The 26,982-nt window shown below is 41.4% G+C and overlaps 1 protein-coding gene across 2 annotated transcripts in view; it reads left to right on the forward strand.

Moving 5' to 3' along the window:
- Positions 1 to 26,982, forward strand: part of nav3 (neuron navigator 3) — a 448,944-nt gene that overhangs the window by 72,141 nt on the left and 349,821 nt on the right. For both annotated transcript variants that reach the window (XM_056367406.1, XM_056367407.1), the window contains exon 3: positions 25,688 to 25,772. The gene's annotated coding sequence lies outside the window, so the exon portion shown is untranslated. The remainder of the gene's footprint in view (positions 1 to 25,687; positions 25,773 to 26,982) is intronic.

The following is a 26,982-nucleotide window of genomic DNA, read 5'->3' on the forward strand; positions in this document are numbered from 1 at the left end:
CCAGCTGTTCCATGCTGGCTTCTTACCAAACGACTTTGAGTGATTTCACCGTCTCCTCTCATTATGATCATTTGGTATAAGGTTATCATCCGAGCTGTTTTAATTCAGTCTTTTTTTTTTTTGTCGTGACGTTTCCGATAAGATGAGTTTTTAGTCTTGGCTCACACAAATAGTGATGTTCAATGACACTTTCTCCAGCACCAAACAGGAAGTAGCAAACCGAGATGCTGGTGAGGTTGGAGACATAAGGATGTAAGTCGTTTGGTGTGAGGCCGACATTAAATACATGAGGGAAGCAAGGGTAATTGGACCCAAGTAAATCATTTCAAAAATAAAACAGGAAACCATGAATACAAAGTCTAAACACAGTAATTTTGAAGGCAGATCATGACAATTATAGTGTTGAGTTACTAACTTTATATAATAATAAATATTATAATGATGACGATGAATCTCAAAGAGCAAAAAAGTCTGAAAAAAAAAAGTTTTTCTTCCTGCAAATTTCCACCAGGAGCATGATGGGAAATTGCAAATAGTGACCGCTCAAGATCCCCAGTCTTTACAAAATCTTATAGTGTGAGACTAAAAACTCTTAGACTTATGATACATTGTCTTTTCAAGGTCTTGTAGTGTGTGGTCAGCATCAGTTTTTGCGTTCAAAACTGTTTCTCAAACAAAAGATAGAATTTTAAGATGTCACCTTAGTTCTGTGAAATTGTGACAGTAAATTTCCTCATTTCTCATATTTTTTTCAACTAAATGTTGAATCAAGGGATAAAAAAAACATTTATAAGTTAAATGATAATGAGTTGTGGCTTTAAATATAAATAATGTGAAAACTTGTGTATATCAGAATATTTTTTCACAATCACACTATTGTAGGACATTCTCCTGCCATCGGGTAATCACGTACACTGGGTGTGTAATGTTTGACTTGTAGTACAGTGAATTACAGCTCACCAATAGCACCAAGCTGCAAACTGCAATCTAATGCCCAACGAGGGAGGGGGAAGAAACACGTGTCAGCAAAATGTTAATGTTGTTCCTCATTACTGCTCTGCCGTTGGAAATGGCACATGAAATAAACCATCTCCGTCTATTGTCAGCGCATTATGGCTGAAGCACCATGTTGCAGAGCACAAGGGGAGGATGATGGGGAATGGGGTGGGGGTGTTGAATTATGGGAATGATCCGGTGGTACCATAGGTGTGCTCAGGGCTCATGTCCCTCTGCTATATATTTCTGCCTCTTTCATCACAGCTCCACCGTGTACACCTCATACATGTAAAGCAGCTTTTTGATGGAGAAAGGGGCAAAGAGGAAAAAGAGTCAGGAAGGAAGATGATCGGAGGTAAGCAGGATTGCTAGAAGAGGGCAGAGGAATGGAAAGATTGTTTTCATTAATCTTTATTTATTCAGAGAAGCCCGACTGGGTGCACAAGTGCTTTCTCCACAGCTTCCTGTTTTGTATTCACATTTGCAACCATTTACACCTGGGAGCTGCCCAGATTTTTACAGTTTGACCACTGTGCAGCTCACTGGACCACGTGAGGGTTAAGTGCTTTACACAGGGGCACCTTGACGACGGTAATTAAGGCAGCAAGTGTTTTATTATACACTTCACCAGCCCAGATTTTCCTGTAATGTTTAAGCAACAGGGCAGCTTGTCTAAACTATGGACTAGTGCCACCTTAAAGGGGCTATATGTAAGAGTTCTCTACCGCCGAATGTGGTTTCTTGCTGGGAGCGGCTGGTGGCCTTCAGCCATTGTTGTTTTTTACAATAGAAGACATATAACAGGCCCTCTGAGCAGCGCTACTTCTTCAGGGCAGACTGAACAGTGCCGTGACTCGCTATCGGAAAGTAACGGGACGTTTCTTCTGGACTGGTAAGTAAAGTAAAGTGCTAATGTTGCCTATGTAGCTTACATATAGCACCTTTAAGGTTCATTTGTACCTTCTGCATTTGCGTGTTTGAGAGGGTCTAGCTTTGGTCCCTGTGACGTAAATGTGATGTGAGGGTCCACACATTGCAAGTGCACCAAGATATAACCAGATAACAAAACAGATTCTTGTTTTGAAGAGAGCATTACCCTCATTTATATGATTTCTCTCTGAAGCAATACAAAGAGCCAAATGCCGTTGCACTCCTGGCCCTATCTTCCTATTCCTCTTAAGCATTTGCTTTTTGCCTTCCTCATATTACTTCTTCTTCTTTTTGATTATGAAAATATATCCGTACCTTCGCTGGTTTGGATGTGTTTGCGTTAAGCATCATGACTTTTTTAACGACTAGTCTCTTATTTGAATAAGATCTGTGTTGACATTATTGCTAAAGGGCTGGAACATTAACAGTCAGATGATCACCATGTTGGACATAAACCTCCAGTGTATTTAGAGGAGCAACCATGTCTCCTAGAAATTATGTTCATGTTTTGTCGCCTGCACCTAACCACAGACGGGACTCGGGATGTGAACCCGGCCTCCGGTGTGGTCCACCCCAACCACCTCATGGTGACTGCTGACGTTCATTCATTCATTAAAAACAGCATTGACTCTCAACATAATCCAACCAGTGGTTATGTTTCCTATAAAACATTTGCAGTTTAGTTGTGTATGAATGTAATTTGTAGGAGTCAGGGTTGGGAGGTGCCAGTAAGAGTGAATGCATCCAAGTTGTCAGCTTTAATCCTTGTTTTGTATAGAAACACTGTGAGTGCACTCAGCCTTCGTAAGTACAAGTTGAAGCAGTGGATGACTGCGACACACAAACTGGGTCATGAGTTTGATGTTTGCCTTTGTTTTCTCTTGTAAATAAGTGATAGAGAAGAGCTGGGACTTTGTTTACAACTTGTGTAATCATCTGATCATTCATGTTCAGTGATCATGTTCCTCTCCATGTTGGACTCAAGTTTGTGATGTTAAAATGTTTATCATAGCCTGTAAGCATCATGGCTAAAATGAAAATAATAATGTGTTATAGTGGCGTGTTCCAGACACCATACAGTCGTATATATTCACTCATACTGGGTTGTCCATATAAACCATGGGGTTGGAAAAAAATCAGTTCAATTCAGAATCGGAAACAGGAAGAACTGTGCTGTGAGTATTCAAAGGCACACACAGAAAAGACAAGCGTTAAGGCACATTTTGTCATGGTTTGCCATGGCGGACATTTAATGTTTGAGTTTATGTTTGGATTTTGTCACTTCCTGTTTTATTTTGTAGTTTCCCTCTGTGTCTCAATGTTTTTACTTCCTGTCTTGGTCCTGTTTCCGTGTGGTGATTGTCTGCCCCGCCCTAATGTGTTTCACCTGTGTTCAGTCAGCCTTGCCTCCCTTGTGTCTATATTCTCTCTGTGCTCCTCTGTGTCGGTTCGTCTGTTCATGTCTGGTTTGTCCTCGGTCTGTTCATGTTGCCTGTTCATGTCGTCTGTTGTTATCCCCCGTGTATCCGGTCGTTGTTCCTCGTGTGCCCTCGTGTTTCGGTTTCCTGTTCTGTTGGTTAACCAGTGTTCATAAGTGATCTGTTAATAAACATTTTTGCACTTCATCCCCATGTGTTGGGTCCAGTCTTACCCACACCGTGACACATTTTGGATCAATTAACTTAACTAGTAGCTTTTCAAGAATAAGGTGAAGTCATCGCTTTATGCACAATCTCTGAACTCCAGCACTAGCAGACGAATCGGCTCACCACCACACAGACCGTCAGCCTAATGGTGAGTCGACAAGTGATCTACCCTGATGACGAAGAAAGGGGAAATATTGAACTTCCTACGTGTTTCGGCTCAATCTTGAAAGCTCAATTGTCATCATTAAAATAAAAATTGCTCTGAGAAGGTATTATTTGGCCTCCGTATTATTATTGGGCCACAAACATTTTTGAGATTTTCAAGTGGGTCATGAGTTGGAAAAGGTTGGGGACTACCACAGCCATGCACTGTTCTTTTTCCCCTTTTTCCCCTGACGCCAGAAACTTGTGTGTATACAGATGACACTCAGCCAGTGGTGGTCAATTAATTACACTTTCATTTAAGACTAACATGTTTCCAGATTATAGCAGTTAACTTTAGAGAACCAAAAACATAAGTGTATGGTTTGGCAGATTGTAAACTGGACTAAGAGCCTGTTACCCCCCCCCCCCCCCCAGTGGACAGGACGGTGCTCCAGTTCAACAGCATCTAGGTTGCTTATAACATTGATGACAAGGTGATGGGAGGGGGGGGGGGGGCCGCAGAGAGTAAGAGCATCGGGGTTGAAGGTTGTGGTTCTGAATTACAGAGGAGGAGCTGGACAGTGGTTATCCCTAATACCTCAAACAAAGGTCACAGACATGTCTGCCTGCTCCTAATGCGAGAGAAGGTGTGTAATTGAGATGTTAATGGAGAGGATAATGATCCAGAGCATCCCTTGTTGTCACCGTAGGGCCCCACCACACACCGTTGCTCTTCAGCACCATCCTTTGTTAGCAGACACAGAAAAGCGAGGCCATTATTACATGCAGAGTTAACAGGACCCCAAGCATATCATTATGGTGGGATTGTAGAGAGTTATTACTGTTTGCAGGAGTGCAGCTGACAAGGCTTCTGGCCCACGCTTTCAGACCGCCAATTTACATTTCTGGTCAGCGCTGACCGCCCGCTCCTACTGGCACTGTTCTCAATTCCACGCTCTGTTGCACATGGATTTCCAGAAAAGAATCGACAAATGAACGCCTTCTTGCCAAAAATGCAAGGTAGCCATCCTGGAAAAAGATGATCATTTGCTAAATATTTAAGGAACAAGACAAGATGATAGCATTCTTTTGAAATTTTTATAGTTTTTGAGGCAAGGGTTTAAGATATCTGCTAGCGTGAGTGATATTAAAGCCAGCAATCATTTTCTCTCTGAGTAGTCACATTTTTCAAGCTGTGATTTTGGAATGAGACCTGCAATATTGATCACTGCGTTTACAGTCAGTGAGTCTGCAATCTGTGTTTTCGGTCTGTCTTGTGTATGTGATATTCCTTCAAATTTTGGCACAAATGTTCACTTGGACTTCAGGATGAACTGATTTAGAATTTGGTGCACAAAGGTGAAAGGTCAAAGTCGCGGTCACCTCACAAAATACATTTTTGTCTATGACTCAAGAATTCATACGCTAATTCTGACCCAATTTCACATGATTGTCTAAAAGGTAGTAAAATAATGAAATTATGAAATTTTATATTCAAAAGGTCAAAGGTCAACTTCACTGTGACACAGTAATGCAAAAACACTTTTCTCGCCATTATTCAATGCCATAACAGGAACTGAAGGGGAGATGGTGACCATATGTCACATTTGGTCAGACACCAAATTGGTGACAGTAATCTTGGTGCGGTTGTTTCTATCTTCTGTGCTGCAGGGGTGAAGATGTGTGTGAAGCAGCCATGCTTTGGAATTTGTAGCTTCTTTGCAGCAACATCCATATTTGAAGCATTTTCTACTATCATGGCTATCAGCTTTATTTTATTTATATATACAGTACTTTTTATTTTTGTATGCAAACACAACAAGTGAGGTCTGGGACATTTACAGTATAATCAATAAAAAAAGAGAAGACGGAGCAGGTACAGTGCAAAGTGCATATAGAACGCACTGTATGATTATAGCAATCACATTTTTTGCAGTATTTATCCCCTTTCTCCTTCTGAAGGTGAAGAGTGAAAGTCTTTTCACCCAGTGGAGATACTGAGTTAATAGAGTTGATTTATGTTAATAAGGAGGGTGATGGTAGGAGGATTCCTCTGTAGCCAGCACTTGGTAATTGTGTTTTTTACTTGCAACCTTTAAGAAGATTTCCAAAGTACAGAAAGGACAAAGAGAAATCAGAATTCAGGCCCTCCCTCCAGCAGGAGTGCTAAGACCCATTTCATTTGGATTTCTGACTTGGAGTATTAAAAAGAACAGATCAGAATTTTTCCAGCAAGCGTCTCTCCAAAACAAAGAGTTAGAAGTAGTAGACTGAGTTTCCCACACTTGAGGTCACACATCTTTTGATAGTACAATGTTATGTTACTTTTCCCAGCCTTGCCTTGTGTGGTTATATTTGAGGTGAAGCCCTTGTATATTTTACCTATGATACCTTTCTTTTTTTTTTTTTATTATGAGCATCAATAAACATCTGGGTTATCATTGAGGGCTCAACTGAATCAGAAATCCTTATTTCCTTTAGAAAGAAATGAGGGATATGTAGGTACCAGTAAGAATCCTCAGCTCGACTGGTGAGAATCAGCTTCATTGGCCACATACACACACAAGGAATTTGACTCTGTTGTATGTTTCTCTCAGTGAACGTACAGACTAATATAGAAGACATACAGCAGAACAAGAACAGCAGAGCTTAACAAAGTCAAGTCAAATCATTTTTTATTTATATCGATATATTTTAAATCAAAAAATACACTTAATACTTTTTTATTAAATTCCTTCTTTAAGTCCTCACCACATACATTATCCAGGTCAGGACAGACGTGGATGTAAACTGACAGCTGACTGGCTGGCAGAGGCATTCAGGCATTCATTCAGTTTTTTGTTCTTGTCTGTCCAAAAACTGAAGCCAGACGTCTAATAAAACATTTGATTTCAAGTGTCTTCGTCGTGACAACAACGCATTATATTCTACCTAAAGCCATGTGCATGTTTTTTAAAGACTTGATGATTGCGTGTTCTCATCTAAACGCTATGTAAATGCAGATACTGTGAATACTGAGTCTCTCTTGGTTCTTTATTTGCCGAGTGATGGCAGGGGATGATCCATGAATGCTCTGATCCAGCAGCCAGTGTGGCCTGCAGTTTCCTGGCATGATATTCAGTTGTCATCAGAGCTCAGCTATCACAGGGTTTTTTTTTTCCTCTAATTTAAAAGGCAGTTCAGAGTGTGCAAGTTCAGAGTAACAACATGTTCACAAAAAGCATGTTTGGAGCAGATTATTGGCCTGGTGAGATCTGTTGTGCGGCTCTAGATAAGAGTAAAGAGATGATAGCCACTCAACTCTTTCAAGGGGACTGCGGTTTAGTTCAGGAGCAAAGGATTCTGTATGAACCAAAGACAAATGTGTTTATACCTGTTGTGAATGGCGATAGTCGATGGAGGTGAGGAAAACCTGCTGTGATAGCCTCCTCCTAGCTCCCTCCCATCACCTTCCAGGTCTCTCCCTGTGGGACATTGGTGTCTTTGTACTCTCAATGTGATGAATCATACAGCAGTGATAATGACGCGCACTTTCAGAGAGTCTCATCTTTGTATGCATTCGGTGTATTGTGCACTAAAGCTGATGGAAGCGCTTGCACACGAACGATGGGAAAAGAGTGCTTAAGAGAGAAGTTAAATACCTGCTTACTTCTGCTCACCTGACCCTTTATGATGTTTTTCAGTCTTGTGGTGCATGGGTGTATTGTCCTGTATCCCCTGCCAGGGGGGGAGGGATTTGACGAGTTGGTGGGCAGGGCGAGTTGGGTTATGGATGATGTTGGAGGCCTTGCCCTGACATCGGGGATGGTAGATATCCTCAGCTGCTGGCAGCTTTGTGCCTATGATGTTTTGAGCCATCCTGTTGACCTTCTGCAGAGCTTACCATGCTGTGATGCGGTACGTGAGGATACTCTCAACTGGTAAATGCTCACGAGAAGGTTCTGCGACAGTACAGCTCTCCTCAGCTTCCTTTGAAAGTAGAGGTGTTGTCATGCCTTCCTGGTGACAGTGGAGGTGTGTATGGGCCAGGAATTTTAAACTGGAGAGTCTCTCCACTGCTTCGTCAATGACCACTGGGTCGGGATCTGTTCTCCTTGTCTTCTTAAAGTCCACCACAATCTCTTTAGTGTGCTTCTTTGGCAGACTGAGCGACTCCTCGTCAGTCAGTCGACTTGAAAATGTTGGTGGAGACCTCTGCTAACAGATCAGCACATGCCTGAAGCACACGTGCTCGGACACCATTAGATCCGGATGCTTTCCTTCCATTGACGTTGCACAGCGGCCTTCTGACCTCATTAGTGTCCATTCTCAGTTCACAGTGATCTGGTGTCTGTCCATTTCCCTAATGTTGTTACCTCTGTCGCAGCAGGAAAAGAACATGTTCAGGTCCTCTGCCAGGGAGGGGTTGCTGCTTACAGTCAGGCTGTGGTTCATTTAATAATCTGTGAATCCTGAATGCCTCGCCACTTGTCAGGGATCATTATTATTGAGATTGACCCCTGTTTTTTGCTGCTTTAATGCTTCGTTTAAGACCAGCGCTTGCTAGACTATAGGCTGCAGTGTCATTAGCTCCGTGAGCAGCATCCCTAAGCCTCAGCAGATTCCTTACCTTTTTATTCATCCAGGGTTTTTAAGGAACACTTGCATTTCCTTCACACTGGTGACATTTTCTGTGCAAAAATGACTGTAATACACATCTGACTGTACTGTTCTAGGTCTGTAACTTGTTTTCAGTAAAAAAAAAAAAAAAAGACTCAAAGCAGTCCTGTAGTTGTGATGCCAAACTCCAACCACTTTGCTTGTTCATTTAACAATGCTAATGAGTGGTTTATAACATAGCAGCATAAACAAAGAAATGTGGTCAGACTGTGCTAGGTGGCACAGCCTTGTATGGACAACATTGGTGTAAACATGGTCTAATGTGTTTTTCCTCCTGGTTAAACATTTAACATTCTGATAAAAATCTGGGGAGAACGGACCTGAGGTTTGTCTAATTGAAATCCCCTGCTACAGTGAGGACTCCTTCAGGATGAGTGTTCTGTTGTTTGCTATTACTATTGAGTGTAGTAGCTCTAGCGCTAACCCAGCATTAGCATGCAGTGGTATCTAAACTCCCATCACAAAAAGAGAATTCCCTTAGTGTAAGCAAAGACTTGCACTTCATTCCAGATCGGATTATGCAAAAGGCCGACAGTTGTGCACCAAGCATCATTTATAATGTAATGCATGTCCTGTCTGCATGGTATAGTGAGCGGCCTGCTAACTCCACAGCAGCATGGGGAATGATCAGAATCAGGATGCAACAGTTCTTTGTGCTTTGCTGCGATGTAAAGTCTTAACCTGTCTTAACCCCAGTCTTAACCTGTCCACGTTTGCACATTTGCAAGGATAGTCGGGAGTGGCTGTTTGTGTGGCGTAGCTTTTAGCTTAGCTTATAGCCCCACTTGCTTCCCCTGCTTTCGCTTCCGCTTAATGGTTTCAAACACTGATATAAAACACATATTAACATATTAACAAGTAAGCATCATTTAATTGTTGTTGCTGGATGAGGTGGACCTAACCATATTTTGCATATAAATCTGTAATCAGTAACTCCAGCTGTCAGATAAATATTATGGTGTAGTAAGTGCAATATTTGGTTCTGGGATGTAGGGAAGAGGTGTGATGTAGCGGAAAATGAAAATACTCAATATGAGAACCTCAAAAGTGTTACTGACTGCACTTGAAATGCACATCAGCAATGAACTGGGTGTGTTATGTTTTTTGTTAAACCACTACATATCAGAGTAACCGGACAAAAACACAAAAGTCCAGCATGAATTTAACTCAACATCCTGCAGCCGTGCTTCACACCGACCACCGAAGTTGTGAAGACATGACAGACGATGAGGAGCTTTGACAACCTCCCTCCAGTCACAGTGATCTCATTCTTTACTGGGAGTACTGGTACCTTGATCTACAACATGAGACAGAGAGAGAGAGAGAGAGCGAAGAGTATACCACACACTGCACGATTCACCCCCTGTGATCCTCCTGAGACTTGCTTTGTATGACGGTATGCCACTATTTTTAAACATGTCGTCATCGGGATCACTCATGTGCACGCGACCCCCCCACCCCCCCACCCAACCCACCCCCCCACCCCCCTCAGTCAGCGGTGCTGTGAATCCCAGCCCCACCCCGCTTCACTCAGCAGGGAGTCTGACTACACTTGCATTGGAAAACCAACTCTTCATGAATATTGAAAAGGGTTTTTAGCATGCAGCGTGTGTGTTGCTGGGTTTGTCTAGAGAAACGGCCTTCATTCTGCTGGTAGAGCAGTTAACACGACGACATGCACCTGACTGGCTGCTTAAACTGCAAAATCTATAGGGTGCTCTGAACATTATACAGAGGTGAAAGGAATGACTTAGTGTTACATGTGCGACTCACCCGGCATTGACATATGTTGCATGTGTGACGTGAGAATGAGCAGTGTGTTTGAAGAATTCTGTGAATGAATTTCACATCTGAAAGCACGTTAATGCAAATTCCAGCTCTGGCAGTGTTTTGTCCCAGCGGTTACCCATCTGAGCTGTCACTGGCCTACTTAAATATTCAGATGAAATTGTCGCAGAAGTCTTGTTATTTACTGCTTCATGTTTGCTTAATCCACAAGCTAAAATATTCAGAAACAGTTACTGTGTAATTAGCTCCTGTTTCAGCTGATGAAAGTTAAAAGAAACAGTCTAATAACTAATGCTTATTTGGTTTCCCTATTTGCAGGATGAATGCACAGGGGGCAGCTAATGCAGCGATTTAGGTGTAATCCAGGATTATAAAGTGAAGATCAGTTGCCATCCTAAATGCAAATAAATTCTTGCTGTGATGCAAAGTTTGGTAGAGAACTGTGGCAGGTAGACCGCCGTCTTTTTATTTGTTTAGTCTGGTTTGACAGATTTGGATCCCCCCTTTTTGATTTACTGAATGTTGCTTTATTCATCTCTCCCTTCCAATCTCAAAGCTCCTCCATCTGTACAAACAACGATGATAATCGCTCCAGCTAACAAGCTACATGCCAAAGATGGATAAAAAGATTTGCAACGTTTGCTCTGTAGTATTTTAGATAATATGTTGAGAAATTTTGTTATAAAAAAGATGTTGTATGTACAGTATATTCCAGAGCTTTTTGCCCACATGGGTTTGAATCTATGTAGAAAATAGCTGTATCCCAGTTCAGGGGCCGCACCCTTTGGAGGAAGTGGCCTATGAAGGCGTGGCCAGCATTAACAGCATGCCATAAATCTTGGGATATGCTGGGCCATGAAGGGTGGAGCCTTCGCTGGCAATGAAAAGAAGGATGTATTTCTCGAAGTATTTGAAGCAATTGGCCTTCAAATGCAGCCTCGAAAGGATGCTGCCCCTGAAATGAAAAAAAGCAAATGTTATCTTAAATTAACATTTAGCTGGAAAAGCTACATCCACAAAAGATCTATAGCCCTAATTTAATGGCAGCTCTCATTTTTAAATTAAAGCTACACTGATGAGCCAAAACATTATGACCACCCTGGCTTAATATGCTTTGTGTATATATATATATATATATATATATATATATATATATATATATATAAATATAAAATAGACCCCTGATGTTGACATGCGGCATTGTTAGGAGATAATTAATGTTATTTGCTTCATCTGTGAGTGGTCATAATGTTTTGGCTAATCACACATTACAATAGTGCTACTTGAATTTTAACATTAAAAATAAAAAGTGTTATGTTGGATTCCAGTACCTTAAAGGTTGTTGCTACTTGTATACTTTAGTCAATGAAATTGCTATCAAGCGGTTAGCATGCTAGTATGTATTTTGAAACCTTCTGTAAAGCTCTTTCTGTTGAACATATGTGTAGAGAAATTGTTTGACATTCTTGCAAATGCTCTCATTCGCTTCCTTGCAAAGATTTTGATGAGAAGATTGAAACCATTCTCATGTCTGCATTCTAAGTGTGAAGTCAATGTTGGATAGGGTTAGATATGGATATGATGAACTCAGTTTAGCATAAAGACTGAACGCTGGGGAAACATAAAACAGGTATTTCTGTTTGTGTACAGGTTAATCAAACAAGAGATGTGTTGATTACTGACTTATAGTAGTCCATAAAACAAGAAAAACAAAAAACAGACCTTGAATATTTCCTTATTTTATAGGAAAAGGCTGTAAACCATAATAATGAAACTTCAACACAAGAATTTGCACACATCTGTTTGGATTGTGCTAGAGGTCAAATGACGTTTCTATCTTTATCTGTTCATGAGTTATGCTCATTCTTTGGGGCAGTATTCATGGGAGTTTTTTTCTCCCTGAACAATTAGCTCTTACAATGTATCTGACTGGTCACATCCTGTTTTCTGTCACTACAATAAACTTCTCCTCACTTGAGCTCAGAATAAAACGGCATTGCTCCCATTTATTCTGGGTATACAAACAACTGACAGCCAATCCTCTGAATCAGACACTCTGGCTGTGAGAGCACCCACTGGAGCCAATAGGAGAGTCCAATTCAGTGACATGACTCTAGGCGCCACTAGCAAAGAATGCAGATGAGAATCAATCAATCAATAAACATAAAGAGGGAAAGCAGCAATGCGCCAGGTAAACTTCAAAATCGTTTCTAACTCTTCATAGTTTATCAACCCAAGTCAGACGTGGCTTGTTGGAAAGCACTGCTTCTGTATTTTAACTTGACAAAAACAACATGTCTCTATTCCAAACCATCTCAGAGTTATGATGCTCTAAAGACAGGCTAGCTGTTTCACACTGCTAATTGTTATGATAGCTCACCTCCTGGCATTAGCTCTATAGTTAGCACACAGACTTTTGAGAGGGAAATGATCTAACTGTCCGCGAATAAGCTTTTACAAAAAAAGGTTGTAGCAGGTGCATAAATGTTATGTCCATTGCTCAACATACATGGATGTTGCAGTGAACACTTTCAGGAGCCCAAGAGTCATCTTTTATTGTAGGAAGTAATGAACTCCACGCCTCAGCAGAGCTGTGAAAAGGATTGTTATTTCTCCGGTAATACCAGTGGGAGAAGTTGTGACTATAGAGAAGCAATCTGCCTCCTGGTGTAGCATTAGCTTGCTTTTATTACAGAATGAGGGCCTTCCAGTCATAGTAAATGATATAGTTGTTGGTCTAAAAGCAGCTGATTCACTTGTTGAGCCTCAGACGTTGCTCATCTCAGAGCTCCTGTTTGTTTTTGCTGTCACTAATTCATTCAGCTGCGGTGCCTGGGGAGATGTGTCTGCTTTGAAATTCAGTTTTGTAACAGCGCTGCGTGAGGTGGTGGTTTCGGGAAAACCCATCGGAAGCAGCATTTTCCTTCAATTATTTGTTTATTTAGTGTCACTAAAACTTGAAATGATTTAATCAAAATTGGAAGAGGAGTCATGAAATTCCTGGAGCGCACATTGTAAAATCACCCAATGTAAAATCACTTCTGTACCCTGCAGCCTTGTCTGCACACACACACACACATTCACACACACCTTATGATCGTCGGTGTTCCCTCTGCAGGTGTGGAGGAGCTTGTAATGATGCCCTGGCAGGCTGGCTGGTTTTTACGAGTGATCCCTGGCACTGAGCGCGCACCGAGCCAGGAAACACACCTCTGTTTCAGACTGGACCTTATTAATTAACAACCTGTGACTCTTTTCCTTCCACTCTCACCCGTTGAATAGACCAGACACAGCTGGTTCACAGGTGAGCTGTAGTCTGTTACACCACACAAGAACCGAGGCTGGACGCTGCTAAATGTTAGAACTTCGGAGCAGATGGAAAGTTTGCATAGAACTACTTTTTCTGTCACCGCTGAACAATTGATGCCTACTTCAATATCGATAACCAGATGTTATTCTATATTACCTCCAGTGCTTTGTAACATCTAGATTTAATCAAAAGTAGTAATATAGTCTTTAACAGATTAGACCTATGGTGGCCTCTAAAACCATTTGAGAGCTTAAACCTTTAGCTTAGATTCTAAATCACTGGCTTTGCCTTGGAAATTGGATATGGCTGGAAAAACAAGCACATTTGTCAACATTCAGTGAATTACAATAATACAAAAATGCTTCAGAGGCTGAGTAATAAAGGTTTGAGTGACAGCGTTGCATCAGTTGAATCTTTACCTCTAGCTGCAGAGATAGTGGCTCGCTGATCCTCCTCCTCTCTCTCCTCCTCCTTCTCCTCCTCCTCCAACATGTCTCTCACACTGAGCCTTGACAGCTGGTTAGCAGTTTAGCAGGTCGAAGTCATTGTCTAAATCTTTTAAGTTGTTGTTTTTGTTGTTTTCGTCCAGGTAAATGCTGTAATCTGCTCCAACAACGCACCCCTCGCCCAGGTCATCAGCCGTTTTCCGAAACGCGACTTTAAAACCTTCGAATCACAATTCATTTCATCCGTCACATGTCTCAAAAATGACGAAAATCATATGCTATGCGTGTACATCTCATCTGGTCTTAAGGGGAGAAGCACATAGACGTCGCGTCCGGCCTGAATGGGTTAAAGGAATGCTTTGACATTGAGAAATAAGATAATTTGTTTTCTTGCTGAGAGCTAGATGAGAGGATTGATACCTCTCATGTCTGTGCACTAATTATTTAGCTAAAGGACGATTAGCTGAGCTTTGTATCAACACTGGAAACGGGGACCGAGATACAACATTTGGGAAGTTTTAGGGGAGTTGGTAGGCAGTTGTTTCAACTATATAGAGAGAGCCAGGTTAGCTGTTCTGCCCTGCTTCCAGTGTTGAGTGGAAGCTAATTAACTCCTTGTTCTAGCGATGTAATTAGCGAGAAAGCAATTAAGCGCAAAATGGTTAACTATTCTATTAAGACCCAGGAGATATACATTTTTGCTATTTCACAATAACCATAATTGGAAATGATTGTAGTTGAACTTTTAACAGTAATGTTTGATGTCACCTCAATCCAAAATGCTTGAGAGCTGTGCTTCCCCATGCGGGTGCAAACCTTCGTGGTCACGCCCTGGTTCACTGGGAAAATGTACATTCTTTGGCAGAAAGCTTTAACCTGGTTCTTTGGTGAGAATATGCCATTTATTGCTACCAGGAAGGTTTTGAAAAGTGAGTCACATTGTTCTTTTTAAAAGAGTGAGGTACAGTTTAACAGTGAGGATTTAATCATAACCAAATACAGGAAATGATACGCAGTGGGCCTGGTTCCTTTTACCACAGTGTAAATCTAAGGGAAGCAGGTACAAAATGAAAGTCTCCACAGTGGTTCAGAGCAAATCAAAGACAAACTACATGTGTGGTTTTCTGTCTGCAGCGTTGTGTTTGAGCCTTTTGCTTTTACAGTGTGATTATCTTGTCTTCCTGTTGGTTTCCAGCCTTCTGTCCGCACACCTTTTGTTGTCTCCTTCCATCTCCTCTTTGAGTCAGATTTAAAAGGCTCGGCGGCTGCATCTGATGGGAACACTCATCCTCCCCCTCCTCCCTCCCTTCTTTGTCCCACCTCACCTTCACCTTGCCGCCGACCTCGCCTCCCCCAACATCAAAGCTGTGTGCACAGGGTGGCCTCTCATAATTCAATTCAGTATCAGCCCTGATCTGGCACATCAACAAGTCCACAGCTTCTGAATGTCATTGGTTCAACTCTTGAAATGTCCCTCTCCTCTCCTCGCTCTCTCATTCCCCTTTCTTGCTGGGGTTAAGCGGAATTTGATCTCTTGCTTGGTGTTGAAAAGAAAGAACCATGATGTTGGAATGCAGAAATTGCTGTAGAAATTAGATTTAGTGTTGTACCATGTGGACAGGTAGGGTTGGGGGTTATAATACAATACAAAGAAAATGATAAACTAGTTTCAATCAAAGGCGAAGCTGTGAAAATGAAATTACTTTCCTGGATTTTTTGCTTTAATCTCATCCACATAAACACATTCACGGGGTGTTTGCTCATCACATTTTCGTCTCTCTAACACCCCAGCAGCCATGTGCTTGAAGTCTGCATCTGGTGTTAGTTTTTCTATATTTGCATGGTGTTGGCACGTAATTTAAGATACATGACCGTGCATGGCAGTTAAATTAGATTGCTTCTTTTTTTTTTTTTTTTTTTCTTTAATGTGAATTCACTCCTCGTTGGAATTTAATTTGCACCAAACAACCCCTGGGCTGTTCATTTTGTGTGACAGGCAGACTGACACACATTAGGTGCCGTTCCATGTAATGCTGAGAAGAGAAGCACGCCTGGCACCGCTTTGCCGCGGCAGCCTGATTTCATTTACTGTACTAGAGTTGCATTTTTTTTTTTAATGCAAGCATTAAATACCCATTTTTCAGCTGCTGCTGTCGCCAAGTGCCGTTGTTTATGTGGGTATTGTTTACAGTTCCCAATAATGCTTATCACAAGCTGTTGTTCTTTCTGTTGACTCACAGTTTCATGGTATTAAGCAGCCTTTAATGAGCTTGAATGCAACATACAACAGCTGCCTATTTAATTTCACCCAGCAATATTTTTGGCTTATTGACCGGGTCTCCCGTGAGAGCCAAAGATGTTTTGCTTTGGAATATTGATTTCTCGCCGGTAGGTCAGGCTCCAGCTCCTGCTGCTTCATTATGGGGGTGATCCCATGTGGAAAACATCAGAATCTGTCTTGCTTCATGTCAGCAGCGCAGGCTTTCTGGCAGCCTGACTTGATAATTGAAGGATTTCATTCCAGGAAGACATTTATCCATTTTTATAGTGGGATTCCTTTTTTGAAAATTATAATGGATTCGCACCCAAATTACAGCAATTTATTATTGCACTTCCACAAAGCTTTTTAAAAAATGAGTGGTCAAAACAAAATTTCCGTGCTACAATTCGATAACATCTTTTATTTCATTTTAAATACCCATTTCTTTCAAACTCCACACCTCCAGTATTTCGCACAGGCTTTCTGTTAAAAAAAAAGAATTGGTTTCAATCAGAGAACCCTTTAAAGAGAGAAGAAAATGTCAAATAAAGGCTTTGAATTGTTGAATGAATTTCCTGGGGGCTGGCATCTCCTGCCTAGAAACATCCATTTAATTGTTCCCTTTCTATCCAGGCTGTCATGAAAGATAGCACACAACTTCCACACAGCGCGGCTGTCCTGTATTGATTGGCTGTTGTGTTTTGAGTGACAGCCAATGTGGTAATGCTCCACAATCTCCCAAGACAAGTAGCTCTCTGTGTTGATGATAAAGGAGGTCAAAGGGCCCTGAGATCTAAATTGAAATGGATCCATGTGTAGTGTACATCAAAAAAAATAATGCAATGGATGTGACTTGGCAGTTAATGCTCGCTGCTGCTTTGAGGCTAGCTGTACAGACAAATACACATGTATTGGGTAACACAATTTTATGCTCGAGTTGCAGCACTGACGAAAGGCTTGCCTGCAAGTGAGAGTGAACACTAGGATTTCCACAGTATCTACCTCTATAAGCTCTCAATGTAATTGTGATTACGAAGGGACTCTGAAAGCTGGTCATTGTAGCTAGAAAAAGAAAGCCTCAGACTGGGTGATTGATTGCTTTAAAGAAGCTCATTTTGCAATTACGACACCCTCCCATCACACAGCTAAGGAATTCAACATTTGACAGGGAATATTGATTTGAAATTGTTGCATTACAAGCCAGCAAATAAATTACAGGCTTCCAGTAAAACAGTCCACAAGGAATGTCAACAGTAGCCAATTCAACAACAAACACAGAAACAGGTTGGGTTTAAGAAGATGCCCAAATAGAAGATTACTACATATGAAACATATGTAACTTGAGGCCAGAGGTCAAAATCAGTATTTAGCGTTTGAATCACGTTGACTTTGCAAATAAACTGTGGCGAATTAAGATGTAATGGTGCTGTTTGTTCTGCAGGAGAGTCACATAAGCCTGAGGCCCCCCCCCACCACCACCATCACCATCACCACCCCCTCCTCCAGAAGGTATTTAAGCTGTGTCTTAAATTATTCATAATAGCACTAATCCTCTTGATGTAGCTTTTATTAGCTTGTCTTATTTATTGTTGTTCCTCTGCGACTCTGGGGGAGAAATTAAAAAAGGCCCCTCTGCCTCATGTCTATGATAGGTCGTGTGTAATTAGTTTTTTGTCAACATTTTGTCTTTCTGACTTTATTCAATGTTCCAACACCAGGCTAATTATCTGGCACTTTCATTCCACCCTGTCATTAAAGGCATGTTTTCTGATACATGGCTTAATTTGGTCTTACAGGAAATAGCTTGTTTTTTTTCTCCCCTACTGCGGTCTGGTGCATGCAGCAAAGTAACCCTGGTATGTAACCCAACCCAGCTTTCATTACCAGTTAACGCACAGGCAGTTTTCCATTTTCCTCTTCATTAACTAAAGAGAGTGCGTAATCTGGCTCATAATTTAACATCTTTGCTAATGTTTTACACCAGCATTGACGGAATTAACACAGATAATATGATTTCCACTGCCTCGGTGTTGCATCATGATAACCTTGCATTCCACTGAGCAATTTCTCACCAGTGGAGCCAATTTACCTAATGTGTATGCATTTATGCACAGGGATACTTGCCACTATTCTCCATGCATAATGGTTGACATCAAGCTCTCTGGAGAGGGACGGTATGGGATGTGGGTCTCACTGGGAATTGGTCTTCTTGTGTAGCAGACTGGCTGATCAACCATTTAAAACATTCTAGTGGTCCTCACAGCTACTGATGACCCCCCCACCCCCCTCCCCCATGAATCACATCCCTCCATCCCACATATTGTGCAATTATACCATTGTGTTGGAAAAGAATATGAAAAGACAAATCACCCCTTTTACCTCATTGGACACTGCCTTTTAATCCCATTTCTCTGCAATCTTGCACTTGCTTTATCCTCATTATTTATTCTTTAATCCGATCTTTGCCCACATTGTCAACACACAATAGTCCTCTTGTACTACTTACTGCTGCTCTCATTGAAGCTTACTCTATCTGTACTCATTGTGAGGAAATAAAATGGGCTAGGGGTGGCTCAAATGTAAGCCAGTTTAATGTATTTTATCTTGCAGTGTAATATTGTATCTTCAACACAGATGCATACAAAAGAAACCATTCCAACACTGTCGCCTAGCAGCTCCAGCTCATCTGCTAACAGCCTGTGGAAATCCTCAGAGCAGCCACTTAGCTCCCAGGCACAGGTGTGAATGTGCAATAATGGCTCTGTATTATGCAGCCTCCCTGGTTTAATTTTCAAATATATCGTGGCACTAACAGGATGTAACACTCAACTCGACCCTGATTGGCTGACAGCTCCATCTTCTCAAACCTCCCTTGAGTCTTTCTTGTTCAGATATTGCATTGTGGTCCAATTGGATGGAATCCGGATATTCTATAGTCAGGAGAGTCAATTAAAGGTCCATATTTTACACTTCTCCTGTGTTTTATTTGAAGTGTTGATCCATAAGAAGATATATTTGTGGTTTTAAGAGCCAAAAACCGTCTCAATGTAGTTTTACATCTCCTCTCTCAGGCCTCTCTCAGAAACAACTCTAATAACAGGTGAGTGAGCCAATCAGAAGAGAGGAGGCTCTGAGCCTCTCTCTTGATTTCAGGTAAACACTCAGAGAAACTAAATCAAGGTTGGATGGTGGGTCCAGGTGGGCAGGGCTTTGGGCGTGGCTGAGGGCGATGAATGCTTTGTTGTGACATCACAAAGTTACAGAAGTCCTGATGGCTGGTTTTGAGGCTCAGTTTCTGAATACAGGCTGTGTGCATTTCTCTGTGGACTGAGGCTTTGATACTTTCACAGTATTAATATAGAACCTAGACCTGCTCTATAATCAAAAGAGACATGGACATCTGCCTTTAGAATGTATGGGACCTTTAAGGTCAAGCTGTGATGTAGATGTAGTCAATTCAAACTGTCTCCCATTCATTTCATTTGAGTTTTCAGTTTTCTGTGATCTGCAGCCAGTTCCTGTGGATCATTACCTTGTTTAGTAACAAAATAATTTGACCAGACTACAAACACCAGCGTCATTCTCATGCAATGTTTGCAGTTTGTAATTGCTCAATATTAATTATGCAGTCTGAAACCAACACATAGCATTCTTTTGTGGGGCTGATTGCAAAGCCCCTTTGTTGAAGGGAAAGCTCATGTTAGAGAAAGGGGTGTACACCGCAACTTTTCTTTTAAAGTGACTGCATGCATCTGCTTATCTTCAGTTAGCAAAATATCTTTTTAGCATATTTCACACTTGTCACTAACAGTCGTCTTGACGAACTGTCTACTTTCAAAATGGTATCTATCCAGATGCTGAGTAAAGACACATCTGTGATGCCACCACAGGTGTGGAAAACAAGATGGTGAAACCACATATGTAAACCTCATGATTGAGCTACAGGAAAAGTCAGAAATCCCTACATTCATTAGGTTACAACATGTGGGATCCAGGAACGTCTGCAACAGATTTTATGCCAATCCATTCATTAGCTGTTGAGATATTTAACTGGATAAATGCAAAACCATGACCTGCTCATGGTGCTAGATGAAGTGTTAGGGGATCACCAAAATCAGTGTTTTACCGTCTTGTGACCGTGAACATCTGTACAAAATTTCATGGCAATCCATCAAAAAGTTGTTGAGAGATTTCCATCTGGAGCAAAGTGATGCATTGACCGAGCCACATACAGATTGGCATTGCCGTATGTGTGTATTGTAGCTTTACCATTTACATTCGTGATTCATTTAATAGGGCCCCATTATGTGAATCAGTAACCTGCTAACCAACCCCCTCCCCACCCCCCACCCCCACACTGTTGACAGTAAGAGGAGTAATCCATCGTCCTTAAGACACTAATACCATCACACGCCCCTGACCTCGACCTGAGCGTATGCTCACCAATGTCACGAAGATGGATCGGGAGAAAATGAGATGTAACAATACAACAGAGAGGCAGGGAGGGGTGATGAGGGGCAGGGAGTTGGGTGGGGGTGTTTGAGGGGGGTCGGTTCGAGCTGAGTCGTCAATCTCTCCCTTCTTGCTTGCTGCTCATGCCTGCCCATTATCAGGGTGGCTGGCCTTCATCATGCAAGCTATCTCTACATGATGAGGTTATTAATGTGTTTGGTTATCACGCCCTTCTGCCCATCTGCAGCAAGTCTTCATTACAGCCGAGCAATGGTGAGTCCCGCACAGGTCCGGAAAGTCATATGGAACAGCACGGAAAATGAATTTGAAGATTTGCATTCTCATCTGGAAAGTTTGGCGGATGGAGGAAATACCCTGTTACACAAATAAATAAATGACAATTAAAACAAAGTTAATCAAAACTTCAATTTCAAGAGTGTCGGAGCCTTGGGTTCCCACACGGGCACACAGGAAATCCACTCAGCCAACCAGGATGTTGAGACAAGCTGTCACTCTCAGCTCCACCTCCCCCAGAGAGCTTTCCTGGATGTTCATGCTCGCCCAGAAACAGCTGGGGCCTCGCTGAAGCATGTTGATGGTGGTTAATTAACACAAGAGGTTAGTCATGTTGCAGCCATGTTCTCGTTCAAAAAGGATGAATGGACGACAGCACCGGGGGATGACTTTCTCTGTGGCCCCCGTGTAACTCCCGAGAGGGCCCTCTGTACTGTCATCATGAATCTGATGGAGAAAGAGCACCTTCAGTTACTGTGTGTCGTTTATTACTGAAGATCAAGCACTGGGAATATAAACGTTTACAAGGAAAAACACTGCATGTTTTCTCTCAAAGAAGAAAATTGTGTTATGAATGAAATCATGGGTGTAATTTCACGTCTGACTGAATGGATAAAAGCCTGATTTCAAAGGATTCTGTTGTCATTTCTGGAGTTGCTCTAGTTTTAGTCCTCCCCTACTCCAGAGAGACAAGCCTGCGGTGTGTGTATCCAGTTTTGAATAGTAAACGACTCAAACACGCACATTCATGGTTGCATGGCATCTGTTGAACTAGTGAAATCTAATACTGACGTTAACCTGGATATTGTCGGGGGATGAAATCTGTCCTTTTTTTCCGCCCAGATGAGTGTTAATGGAAGGCAGTGAAGACACCAGTGCCTGTCGTTTTTCAGGCTGTATACTCTGTTTATCTAAACCGCTGTGTTAATCCGCCCGGAGTTATGATGCTGCCTGTTTTATGCCACAGCCATATGGAGCTCTGTGGCTTTGCTAATATAGAACATTTCCACCAGGCAATTGTATGGTATATTAAGCAGGTCTTAAGCCATTCTACATATTTTTGTGTGCAGATGAAGAAAACAGCAGCAGACTTCTTCTGCTGGAAACAAGGTTGAGTAGAGCGGTGAGCCGTAACCAAACAGTAAATGTGCTGTAAAACAAGAAGAAAATGAGCTTAGTCTAAAAACCACTAGAGAGCGAGATCGTCATTTGATTTCCTGTTCATTTACAACAGATTAATGGCGCTTTGATGTTGGATTCATTGTTTTATCGATTTGCATATTAGGGTTGTGCAATATGATCACGTACTAGGGGTGTAACGGTACGCAAAACTCACATTTAGGAACATACCTCGTTTCTGAATCCATTGTTTGGTATGTTTTCGGTACAGTGAAAAACATTACATTTCTTTTAATTTATTATGAATTTAAACATACTGTACCTGTACTGAACAGCACAGCACAAATACGTGTACCGTTACATCCCTATGACGTACTGTAGATCATGAAACAGTACAAATATGTCAGCTGTCAGAGACATATCTAGGTTGCCATCGTAGCCATTGTAGATAATGCTGAAAATCAACGAGCGGGTTTGATTAATCCATGAAATCCAATGCAATGCTTACAGTCACCTCTCTATCCATTAAGAGTTCCTCAATTTACTATATTATAATATATGTCAATATCACAATATAAAAGTATTTTTTTGATATGGAGTATTTTCCTCCATATCATTTACTGCAATTGCAAATAAATAAAAATCTGACGACCTAAACAACAAATGAGCCTTTTTTGCTATCAGGAAATGATATCCACTGTTCCCTCACTGAGAGCTGTATATAAAACCAATTGTTGGCCCTCTTATTGGCGGCCTGCCCAGGAAGCCCTTACATTTAATTGGCCTCCCGTTTGTTTTGAGCTGCACCCACCCATTATAATCCCTCATAAACATGGTAGTATAAAACCAAACTGCACCTGTGCATCCAGAGAGAGAGAGAGGGAGAGAGGGAGAGCTGGATGGAGAAAGAAGTGCTCTGCTGCTAATGTCATTAAAGGTCCATGCATGAGGGATCCCACATATTTCTCTTAGGTATGGAAACCCTTATCTCCGACCACACACCACAGCTCACCCGTAACCGCTTTTAATTTGGCAACTCTACAAATGCCCCCCATCATTGCCATTAAACCTGGAAGCTGGGGGATAGCCAATGATTATCAAGGAAAAGGTCACTTCCAACAACAACCTTTTAATTGGATTTGGCTGTGTTTGCCCCAGTCATACTCTGTCCCTTTTCTGACGAACCAAACCAGTGTTTTTGCATTTTAAGGTTCCTCTCCAGACTTGTTTTAAACTCCTCTCATCTCATCAAATCATCTGATTTGATTATTATTTTGTTTACAACGGTTTTCACACATTAAAAGAGAAAAAAATTTGAAAACTGGATCTGAAGCTCATCTCCTCTTACTTCCTTATTGTGAAATCTGGATCAGGCCTCATGCCCCGTCCACCACCTGCTTGCTCCAGCTGGACAGGTGAAAGAGCAGAGAGCATCAAGATGGTCAGAGGAGGAAACATGTCACACATCAGTCAGACCCAGACTCAGATGAGGAGTCTGTTGAAACCAGAACCAGAGACTAGCAGACGGATCAGAACGGTTAGCATAGTTAGCATCTTTTGTTTATTTATGTTGTTTGATAGCTTGTAACTGGCAGTGGCTGACACAGTGTTTGTTTTCAAAATCACTCACTCATTCATTACTCCCTACACTATCCAATGCATGATGGTATTGCTTGGTTAGTGACTATTGGTTGTACACTACTTTTCATGATGCATTTTGGGATACTATGAATCCACTATACACGGTATAATAATTCTTACTATACATTCAAACATCACTACAACATGGCAAACTCAGTATATAGTGGACTATTTTGGACACAGCTAGTATGAGCGATTGTGCTAATGCTAACTCACGCTGTCTGTACTGACATGGTTTCAGGTTTATTTAGCCCCGCCCCCTGTCCCCACAAGTTGACAGGATTGGTTCCTTAGGTTTGTGATGTATGAACCCCGGGTTGTCTGAATCTGTTTTTATGAGACTGTCATTGGTTCACTGCAGTTCAAGGAAGAAATACTCAGTCATGGTGTTGATGATTATTTCACTCAGCATATATCTATATTATATAAAAAACATCATATGGATGTTAACAAGCTTAAACACTTGGTTTTAATCAGAGGTGGTCTTTTAAGCTGCAGGTTGTTTGCACTTTACATAACTTTTCATCAGGTTTTAGATTTATTTTATACCTTCCAGGCTGCTATGAGAATGTTTTTTAGAGATGTAATTTATCACAGTGAATTTTTAGTTTGGTTTCAGCTGCTAAACAACAACTTGCTCAATGCAAGAAATTACCCAGTTTTCCCAATTGTTCTCCCTGATTTTACTGTCTTCTTGGTTGGATTATTTGACAACATATTTTATGAATTCGATACGTTTTGAGCAAAGCATCAACCAAGGAGAGTATTACCTGTTGTTTATGATCAGTATCTTACCTGAATGTGATGTATTCCTTCCCTCCAGACAGCCTTCAACATGCTAAGCTGACGTTTTTGTGTTTCTACCCCAGGAGGAAAACAAGTGTTCGCATGTCACACGGTACATCATGGTTTCCCATCAAACCTCTGCTTAACATACCTCCAACCTTTTTAATGCATCATATTTTTAATATTGTGCTCTGGCATTTGTCAAATACGGTAAACCTTGCAACGGAAGTGAAGCTCATCTCCTCTTCTCTCCAGACGGCTTTAACCTTGTAAGCTGTTGTTTTTGTATCCCAGGATAGAGTGTGACTCGCATGTCACACATCACGACTATTCCCATCATACCCCTGCTTGGCTCTTAAGTGCCTTTCAAGCTGCGTCTCCCTGGTATTCCCATCATTATTGACAGACCTCAAACAGCTTCCTTACAGCTTGTTTTCTCCTGGATTCTCAAGTGTTGTGTTGTTTCAGATAAAAAAGAAAAAAGAAAACTTTAAAGTGGCACTGCATGTCTGTGACACCAAGAGGCACGTTCTGAACACTTCGTCTCCGTGACATTGTCTGTAAACTCGGCCTTGGCCTCTTGAGAATCACCAGGAATGAAAGTTGCCTCAGAGCTGGAGATTTAAATTATGATTCTCCTTTTCTATCGCTGTTTCGGCAGGAGGGGGTGATAGAAGTGTACGATCCTCACAGGTAATTGATTTTCGGGAACTGTACAGAGGTGGGATGGAGCACCTTGGTGGGGAATATGAGGGATGAGAACAATTTCCACAGCCAAAGAGAGTTGACTTAGAGTTTATTGGCTTTTTTTTTTTCACATGGGGGGAAAGTTTCCAGAAAACCTGTTTTTGTGCTCAAAGTTGCTTTAATGTCCTGCTGCAGCGGGTAAACTTTCGGTCACACCGTGTTACAATTCTGGTGGGATTTTTATTTCTTTCTTTGGGAGGGGACCGCTGTGAGCTGCAGGAGGTAGCAGGAGACGTGAAAGCGAGTGTGGCTGAACAAATCACCTGCAGGATCTGCAGTAAAAGACGTCTTAAGCTGTCCATGTATGAGGGATTTTAACCACTGTCTCCTGGTCACCACACTGTCTTTTTTGTTCTACCCAGACTGTAAGCAAATAAAAATACATTTGAGGAGAAAACTGAGACATTTGTCTTTTTGAGCTGCTTCTTATAAATTGTAACAAATCTCTTTTTGTCTTGTGTGATTTCAGGATCTTTCAAGCACCGCTGACTGCTGTGATGCATCTCTGGTGTAAGGAGCAAAAGTGAAGGAGCCAGAGGAATCCTGTGTCTGATGTAGGTTCAATCCCCTTTTACCCATTAGCTCATTATCTATCTGCCTTGCTTGATTTGAGTTTGATGCTGGATTATTTGTCCTTTTATATGCTGGAGGTTCTTTTTATGTTGCTGGTGAGATTTAAATCCAAGGTGCAGTGTTGGGGATGAGTGAATTACATGTAGATAAACTAGTAGTTACTAAGTACATTTTGCAGTGGTTTGGTGATGGTTAACCTACATTCATGTGTGCACAGTGATTCAAGTAGTTCAGAACCAGAGGCAGTAACTCCTTGACAGAACTTCTTCAAATTTGTCATAAACATTCATTAGGGCTCATGGATGAACTGATTAGATTTTGGTGTTCAAAGGTCAAAATACAACAGATGTCTTTAAGGATAAAATGAAGTGATGACATTTTATATACAAATGGTCAAAGGTCAACTTCGCTGTGACATCGTTCTGCAAAAACACATCACGGCCTTTATTCGAAGATGTAACTCATGAAGATTGTTACCATATTTCCTGCAACTTGGCTGGTTGGCGAGGGATACAAGCACGAAGTGGTAATTCTAGTTTTGTTTTGCGTATGACCTGTAAGCAAGTCAGCACTGTTTGCAAAAAACTCAAGTGAGTGGGATTTTTTTCAGTACGTGACTTTTTGTGTTATATTTCGTTATAATTTTGTATGAATGTACATTGCCAACTAAAGTTGAGGGTCTGTTCCTGTGTTAAACAGAATACGTCAGCTGATATGAAAGGTGTGATAGTGTTTCTTAAAACAGTAACTAGATTCTGTATAGATAATGTTAGAACATTTTTTAAGTGGTTACAGTCAGTACTCACTGGAGGGAGTTTTGTGCTATGAGGTGTTTTCTGCTGTTTATTTAAATCAGCCACTGCAAACCTATGCAAATGTGCCAGCCAGCTAATTGTCAGACTGTTGTTGGCTTGATTTTGATGCATGGGGATTTAAACACAGTGTGAGGTTGTCTTGCTCCTTCTTTCCTGGCTCTGTTTGGAACAGACTTTGTAACCACTGTCAGTAAGTGCAAACCAATAACGTGATCAGTATTTCTGAATAGCGGATTATGGAGAGTAGCTGTGTTTTACTTTGGCGCACAGATGGACATGTGTTATCATAAAAACCACTAGGGTTTGAAGAAACCATTATATGTGCTTTACAAACCCACAAACTGACCCTGGTCAAGAATTTAGGGACTTTCTCTTG

This window comes from Seriola aureovittata, chromosome 22 (genome assembly GCF_021018895.1).
Source record: "Seriola aureovittata isolate HTS-2021-v1 ecotype China chromosome 22, ASM2101889v1, whole genome shotgun sequence".
Classification (NCBI taxonomy): Eukaryota; Metazoa; Chordata; class Actinopteri; order Carangiformes; family Carangidae; genus Seriola; species Seriola aureovittata.